The 8,479-nt window shown below is 38.2% G+C and overlaps 1 long non-coding RNA gene across 1 annotated transcript; it reads left to right on the forward strand.

The window, feature by feature from the left end:
* The first annotated feature begins 393 nt into the window (after nt 1–393).
* On the forward strand, nt 394–6,045 carry LOC139189764 (uncharacterized). Its single transcript, XR_011573642.1, has 3 exons — nt 394–735; nt 4,948–5,014; nt 5,837–6,045. It is a non-coding gene; the product is annotated as an uncharacterized lncRNA (long non-coding RNA).
* Nucleotides 6,046–8,479: the final 2,434 nt, after the last annotated feature.

The following is an 8,479-nucleotide window of genomic DNA, read 5'->3' on the forward strand; positions in this document are numbered from 1 at the left end:
TCATTTAGTTTCTAGCAGCCCCACATAGCAGAAAAATAAGTTCTTTGGATCATGTTACTCCTACAAACACAATATATCAAAAGTATCATAAATACTTAAAGCTTCCAAATAAATTAGACAAGAAAAGAAATATAAAATGATGAAATATAAAATGATGAAATATAAAGTTTAAATATTGGTTTATCATTTAGCGTCACAATGAGTTAGCAATATTGTAATTTAAATTTGCTTTTCACGAATAAAATTTCACTTATTCTATTTTTATTTTCTTTGCATAACAAATCCTATAAACACAAAAATAACGTAAATAGCTCAAAAATATAAGGAACTAACTAAGAAAAGACGGGTAAATTTGAAGTAAAAATATATATAAATATGATCCGATCACTTATCACTACCAAGGTGATACTGCTCCCTATGCTTCCGGATAGTATCAGTATTCCCAGGATCCTTATTCTCAGACTGGGTATTCCCAAGACCCTGGAGGTTATACTTCTTATTCTTCCATGCTAGCTAGTGGATCTCAGTGGCATTAGGAAGATCAGCCCCGACAGGAAGAGGTTACTGCTAGTGGTGCAGGACTGCCTAAGCAGTCTAGCCAGCCAGGACAATGACGTACTTCTCAGGGGCGAGGTAACCAAGGCAACAAAGGTCGTGGTGGACGACAGCAAGCTCAGGGACGTGTTAATCACATATCACTACAAGATGCTCAGAATCATCCGGACTTGATTATGGGTACGTTAAATATTCTTGGTCACTTTGCTAGAGTTTTGATTAATTATGGTGCTACACATTCTATGATTTCTCATACGTTTGCTCAAATGACTCAACCTCACCCTACACCTTTAGGATTTGATTTAGAATTTGCTATGCCTAGAGGGGACAAATGTTATGTTGATAGTGTTTATCCTGGGTGTCCAGTGATGGTAGGTGGTGTGGTTATGCCAGCTAATCTTATCCCGTTAGATATTATGGATTTTGATGTGATTATAGGGGCAGATTGGTTGCATTGTAATCGTGCCCATATAGATTCTTACAGGAAGTCAGTTAATTTTCATCATCCTGGATTACCAGAGGTTACTTTCGTGGGTGAAAGCAGTGGGGTGAGCATAGTGTTATTTCTGTCATGAAAGCAAAGAAGTTGTTATCGAAAGGTTGTCAAGGATACTTAGCACATGTGGTGTTAAATGATGTTGTTCCTAGCAGTGTGGAGGAAGTTGGAGTAGTCAGGCACTATCCTGATGTATTCCCAAACGATTTGCCTGGATTGCCGCCAGACATAGACGTGGAGTTTTCGATTGATTTGCTTCCAGGTACGGATCCTATATCTTTGACTCCATATAGAATGGCTCCAACTGAATTGAGAGAGTTGAAGATTCAGTTACAGGAATAAATTGATAAAGGTTTCATTCAACTTAGTACTTCACCTTGGGGAGCTCCAGTGTTGTTTGTAAGAAAGAAATATGGAACTTTGAGATTATGTATTGATTACAGGCAATTGAATCGGGTAACGATTAAAAACCATTATCCCTTACCTCGTATCAATGATTTGTTTGATCAGCTTAAAAGTGCGTGTGTGTTTTCTAACATTGATTTGAGATCTGGCTATTATCAGTTGAAGATTAAAGAGGATGATGTACTTAAGACAGCTTTCCTGACCCGTTATGGGCATTATGAATTTTTGGTGATGCCATTTGGATTGACTAATGTACCTGCAGCTTTCATGAGGCTAATGAATGAGGTATTCCAGCAATATCTTGATAGATTTGTCATTGTTTTCATTGATGATATTCTGGTGTACTCTAAGTCTAAAGCAGATCATATTCGACATCTTAACTTGGTATTGAAGAAATTGAGGGAGCATCAGTTGTATGCCAAGTTTAGCAAATGTTAAGTTTGGTTGAATGAAGTGGCATTTTTGGGGCAAGTAGTATCAGCACAAGGAATTCAAGTAGATCATCAAAAGATAGCAGTAGTGGAGAATTGGGAACAACCATGAACCGTCACTGAGGAACGGAGTTTTCTGGGTCTAGCAGGTTATTATCGACGGTTTGTTCAAGATTTTTCTATGATTGCATTGCCACTAATGAAGTTAACCAAGAAGGATGTTAAGTTCGAGCAGGACGAGAATTGTGAGCAAAGTTTCCAGCACTTGAAATATTGCCTCACTCATGCTCCGGTATTGGTACTTCCTGATGGTAGCAGTAACTTTGAGATTTATAGTGATGCTTCTTTGAATGGTTTGGGATGTGTTTTGATGCAGCATAATAGAGTGATTGCCTATGCTTCTCAACAGTTGAAGATTCATGAAAGGAATTATCCTACTCACGATCTTGAGTTGGCAACCATTGTTTTTGCTTTGAAAATTTGGAGGCATTATCTCTATGGTGAGAAGTGTAAGATCTTCACAAATCATAAGAGTCTTCAATATCTTTTCACTCAGCATGATCTTAATCTTCGTCAACGAAGGTGGATGGAGTTACTAAGTGATTATGACTGCACTATTGAGTATCATCCGGGTTGTGCAAATGTGGTAGCTGATGCACTGAGTAGGAAACCTCAAGGTCGACTCAATGCTTTGTATGCTTGTCGTGTTCCTCTTCTTGTAGATTTGAGAGCTACTAGAGTAAAGTTGGAGTTAGTAGAACAAAGAGAAGCTTTTCTTGCTAGTTTCCAAGTCAGGCCAGTTTTGGTTGATCGTGTACTTGAAGCTCAGATGGTAGATGAAGAAATTCAAGAAATGATCCAATTAAGAAGTGAAGGGAAAAAGAAAGACCTCAGGATTCGAGAATCAGATGGCATGCTTATGCAGGAGAACAGAATGTATGTGCCGAATAATGAGGAATTACAGAAGGAAATTTTGGATGAAACACATTGTTCAGCTTATGCTATGCATCTAGGAAGGACTAAAATGTACCATACCATTCGACCATTTTATTATTGGCCGGGTATGAAGAGGGAGATTGCAAAATATGTAAGTAGGTGTATTGTTTGTCAGCAAGTTAAAGCTGAAAGAAAGAAGCCTTTTGGTCGGATGCAACCACTTCCTGTTCCTCGGTGGAAATGAGAAAATATAACTATGGATTTCGTGTATAAGCTTCCTCGTACACGAAATGGATTTGATGGTGTTTGGGTGATTGTAGATCGACTTACTAAGTCAGCACACTTCAGTTTAGTGAGGGAAAAGTATCATCTGAATAAATTGGCTAAGTTGTTCATCACGAAGATTGTGAAGTATCATGGAGTTCCAGTGAATATTATTTCTGATCGAGATCCAAGATTTACTTCTAAATTTTGGGTAGCTTTTCAGGAAGCTCTTGGTACGAAATTGCTTTACAATACTGCTTATCATCCTCAAACCGATGGGCAATCAGAGAGGACTATTCAGACGTTAGAGGATATGCTGAGATCTTCAGTGTTACAGTTTGGTGATTCTTGGCATGATCGCCTAGACTTGATGGAATTTGCCTACAATAATAGTTTTCATTCGAGCATCGGTATGTCACCATTTGAGGCACTTTATGGTAGAGCTTGTCGTACGTCATTGTGTTGGTCAGAGGTTGGCGAAAGAATGCTAGAGGGCCCATAGATTGTGGATAAGACTACTCAAAATGTTCAGGTGATTAAGTCTAACCTAAAAGCGACTCAGGATCGACAAAAGAGTTTAGCAGATAGACATGCTACTGATCGAGTTTATGATGTGGGTAATTTGGTATTCTTGAAATTGTCACCTTGGAAAAGTGTAGTGCGGTTTGGAAAGAAATGCAAGCTAAGTCCTAGGTACATAGGACCTTATGAGATCACTGAGATGATTTGTGAAGTTGCTTACAGGTTGGAGTTACCTCTGGAGTTATCTAAGGTACATAATATGTTTCATGTCTCGATGCTTCGACATTATGTTTCAGATCCTTCACATGTGATTCCTCCTCAACCTTTGGAGATTAATCCGAATTTGACGTATGATGAAGAACCAGTGACTATCTTGGATTGGAAAGACAAGGTTCTAAGGAATAAAACTATGAGCTTGGTAAAAGTATTGTAGAGGAACCACTCAGTAGAATAAGCTACTTGGGAGACAGAAGATCGAATGAGGGAGATGTATCCGAGGTTATTTTATGAGTATTAGTGTGGTGATTATTTTGGGATGGACCACACACACATACACACGGGTCAAACCCTTCCTCTTTCTCCCCCCGTGCTCTCTCTCTCTCCTCTCCGTTTAAGTCTCACTCTCTCCCTCTCGAAAAAGTACGGACCAAAGCATAAAACCCTCTAATCATCACGGATCGACGCCAAAAGGGTAATGTTCTTCATCCTTTCGACCTCTTGAGTTGAATGGTACCATTTTTAGAACTTAGAACCCTTGATATCACGTTGAAAACTCGAGGTCCGATTTGAGTACTGTTCATGCATTCGTGATGTGTTGATTTTCAGGGAATTCTAAGCTTATAGTGAACTTAGTGAGGTCCTAAGGAAGCTCGGAGTGCTTAGTTTGAAGGTTTTGGACGTCGGGATCGTTGAGTTCGAAGTTGGCCGGTTTTCTTGAAATTTCTCCTGTGAGATTTCGTAGTTTTTAGAGCCTTAAAGTAGTGTAACGTGATTCTACATGATTAGGGCTTCATTTTGATATAAAATGCGTGAAAAATGGTTGAGAAATGACGGAGAACAAGGAGATTGAAAAATCTCCAGTTTTTCGGTGGCCGGAAAAACCAGTCCGGCGACTGGAGGAAGAAGATGACGCGCATAGAGCGCGTAGGTCCGTGCCCCTCCCGGCGCGTGGGGGCATGTGCGGCCTCGAAATTTTTTTCTAAAAATACCTCGACGTCCGTGACGTCGAGTAGGTCACTGTGGTATATTCATATACCCAAATTGAGCATCGTATGAGAAGTTATTAGAATTGTCAGTTATGTGCTTTAAATAACGTTGTTTTAGTTGTTTCGCATATAGGTGCTACCTATCCCGAGGACGAGCAGATCCAAAGGCGTCATGAGGGTTATGACCCTTCGACTTATCAGTGAGTGGGCATTTATTTTATGTTATTACCTATATACTATTGATTTTTCCCAGAAATTGAATTTAAATGAAAGTATGTTTTCAAATGCCATGCATGCATATTATGAATTATATGAATTAGTAATTGATACATATATATATAAACTAGTACTGTGGACGCACATGTGAGTATGAGGTGAGTTTTATGTTATTTATGTGAATCATTGATGATGTGAATTGTGTTGAGAGCTCATAACATGCACCCTGGTGTTAGTGCTTATAGTATTCACCGCACCGCACGCTCACCTTAGATCCAAGTAGGTGCATGTCGTACAGACCATGAGAGGGTTCCGACATGCTAGTCGTACAGATCACTAGAGGTGGTTCCGACTGGTAAGTGACCTTAGATTATGTGCACAGATGATTGTTGAGAGAAGCACTAGAGCGTATTATTACACCATTCTTGTTGTACAGACTACTTCAGGTAGTTCCAACTTATGTGCAGAGTAGTGCCGTACAGGTCACCGTGGTGACTCCGGTTGGTTTGAATTTTGAGCTATGGAATTAACCGTACAGGATCAACTGCAGGGTCTCCGGTTGATTCATTATGTCACCTGTTATATTGATGCATTCATAATCTGTTATTGACATTTATGGCATGGCATATTTTCTGGAATTGATAAAGATTGATGATTTGAGATATATGAGGAATTATTTACTATTAGGTTATTTTCTGGGAAAGTATACAGGTTTTACAGCGAGGAGTTAGAATTGTTTTTGATGAAATGTTTTCGAAAGGCTTTGGTTTTACTGACCCACTCAATTTTGTTTTGCGCCCTTCCAGGTTCTAGTTAGCAGCGTTGGTGGCCCACGAGGATTCCCACGGTGTACTGACAGAATACATAAATGTAGGACTCACCTGCGGATGTTGTATTTTAGTTATGGTCCTACTTGACTGCACCTAGTTCTTATGCTCTGAATTTGTGCGTTTCACACTTAAACTTACTCTAGCACGTTACTTGGTTATTATTGCTAGTATTTGGTTTTTGTTTATTCGTGTTTCTCTTATCTTTTGCTTCCGCGTCACACTTTTGGTTACGTCACACTCACGTGACAGCCAGCACGCCTTGATTCTAGGATCGGGGTGTGTCATAGGTTGATTATAAAAATTAAAAATAAAATCTATAAATGGGGTTTAAAGCAAGAGGAAGAATAAGAAATAACAAAAAATTAAAATAAAAAGAAATAATCAAGAGATAATTAGGAAGAAATTTGATTTTTATAATAAAATATAGATAAATTTCTAATATATATTTGTTCAATGATCCACCTATATTATTATATAAAATATAGATAAATTTCTTTTGAATCAAATAACATTTCTTTAATTTTATAAGTAAATTATTTTGCATGTATTATTACTGGACAAGTTTTATAGTGCCCTTTCAGATTTTCATTTGGGTAAGAAAATGACAAGATCAAATTAAAACTGTCAAATTTTATGCAAATTTGAAAAACAATTACAAAATATTATCGGTTTTAAATTATTTTTTTTTGTCTTTGTTTGTTTGTTTTATATGTTGTGTTTGTGCTGGGACGTCATTTTGCAAGTTCTCTTTCCATTGGGACCGCTGCATTTTTAAAGTGTTGAGGGTGAGATTTAGACACTCAAAACACTCCATTCTTTTTTTCCAAATATGTGCGTTTGGTTCTCTTCGGTTTTAAATGTTTAAAATTAAATGGTTATTTGGATAAAATGGTTTATTAGTTTATCTTATGTGTTGTGATCAGGAATTCAGTTGGATTGGGTAAAATGCTTTATCAATTTACGTTATAGGGAATTTTGTGTATTATGGTCTGAGTTTTATTGCTTATCGTTTGTTCTTTTTTCTTTGTTTGCCGGTTTCTTTTGCAGGGGATCACTACAGTTTGGGAGTCAAAATGACCACACTACCCTGTCAAGGGTTCAGATATTGCCGTCAGGTGATATGAGAGAGGGGGTTGGATGGTAATTTTGTCCGTAGGGTTTCGGACGGATTGGGATGGGTTAGGGACTTTGTTCATTTAGTTTGTTTCTGAGAGAGAGAGAGAGAGAGAGAGAGAGGGGGGGGGAAGGAGGGATGAGGATGTCAGTGTCAACCTTTGATTCAGTGAGTGAGAGTGTGACAGTGAAAGAGAGGGGGATCATCGGGATTTCAGGGAGAGAAACACAGAGAGAAGGGTGATGGTGAACAGGCGCGAGTATGGACCCCTTAGTCCGTGATTCACTCTTCATCATCCATACTCTATTGCATGCTCAGATAAGTGTCTTTTTCAATTACATTGTGTACTAAAATCTCTGTTTTTTTATTGTTTCTTGCATTTATATCTGCGTGAATGTGGTAATTGAAAGCCCAAAAAAAAATTTCCAAATCTTTTTGTACTATTTTGTTAGGTTAGGCAGCATGGTTTTTGGTTTTTTTTTTTTTTTAAATTGATTGGGGGATTTTCTGGGCGTCTATTTATTTGTTTGCCCTTTGGTTTGTTTTTCATTCTGGGTTCCCCTCTTTCATTTGAGAGTACAAAAATTCCAAAGGTAAACATCCAATCCCTTGCTTCGCTTTTCTGTCCATAACCAAGAATCGGTGAAATAAGTGTGTGGTTCTTGGATCTGCGGTCTGAAACAAAAAAACATGTATATTCTCTGTGCCAGCTAATGTATCTGTGATTTCTTTGCAGGACGCTACTGCAACACTCAAGTCTGTTTGGAAAAAACTTAAGGATCTCGGACCCAAGGTAAAATGTAATAATCTCTGGCTCCTTTTTCTAATGTACGCTTGCATGCACTAGATCTGTGAATTTTAATTATGCATGTGCACTCTATATGCCAAAAGTTTCTAGATCCGGAGTGGTCATGATGCTAAGTTAGGAAGGTTAATTTTGTCCTATGGGTTTGGGACGGATTGGGATGGGTCTATGTGGCTATCATTCGATGAGGGTTTGATGAATGACAGCCATGCCGCCTTTGCACAGAGAGAGAGGGAGGGAGTAGTAGATCGTGTTTTATTGTCTTCACTGCACCATTAGTTTGATTGCCTATCCCTGTGTATTTGATTTCGTCTGGAAGATGACTTCTAATTCCTATAATAATCAGATACTCAATCTTCAATCCTGCTTAGTAGCAGCGATCACCACCTGCTTCATGAAGGATACACGTGAAACAGTTGTTAATATTTGGGAACCAACAGAGCTCCTTATTTTGGTGGTTTGTTTTTGTTTTTGGCAGGGGAACGATTTGGAGCAAGTGACTCAAAAAGTTAAACTTTGATATCGAAATTAATGGAAACCCATTGGTATGATTTCTTCATCTGAAATTTTTGATTGCCCAATTGGTTGTTTCATCAATTAATTGTTTGCAAACATTTATGTGTAATTTTTTACTTCTTCCAATTAAATGATAAGATCAGATTAAGCTATAAGAACTTTGGGTTTTGTAAATTTTGTGTAA

Source organism: Malus domestica, chromosome 12 (assembly GCF_042453785.1).
Source record: "Malus domestica chromosome 12, GDT2T_hap1".
NCBI classification, from domain to species: domain Eukaryota; kingdom Viridiplantae; phylum Streptophyta; class Magnoliopsida; order Rosales; family Rosaceae; genus Malus; species Malus domestica.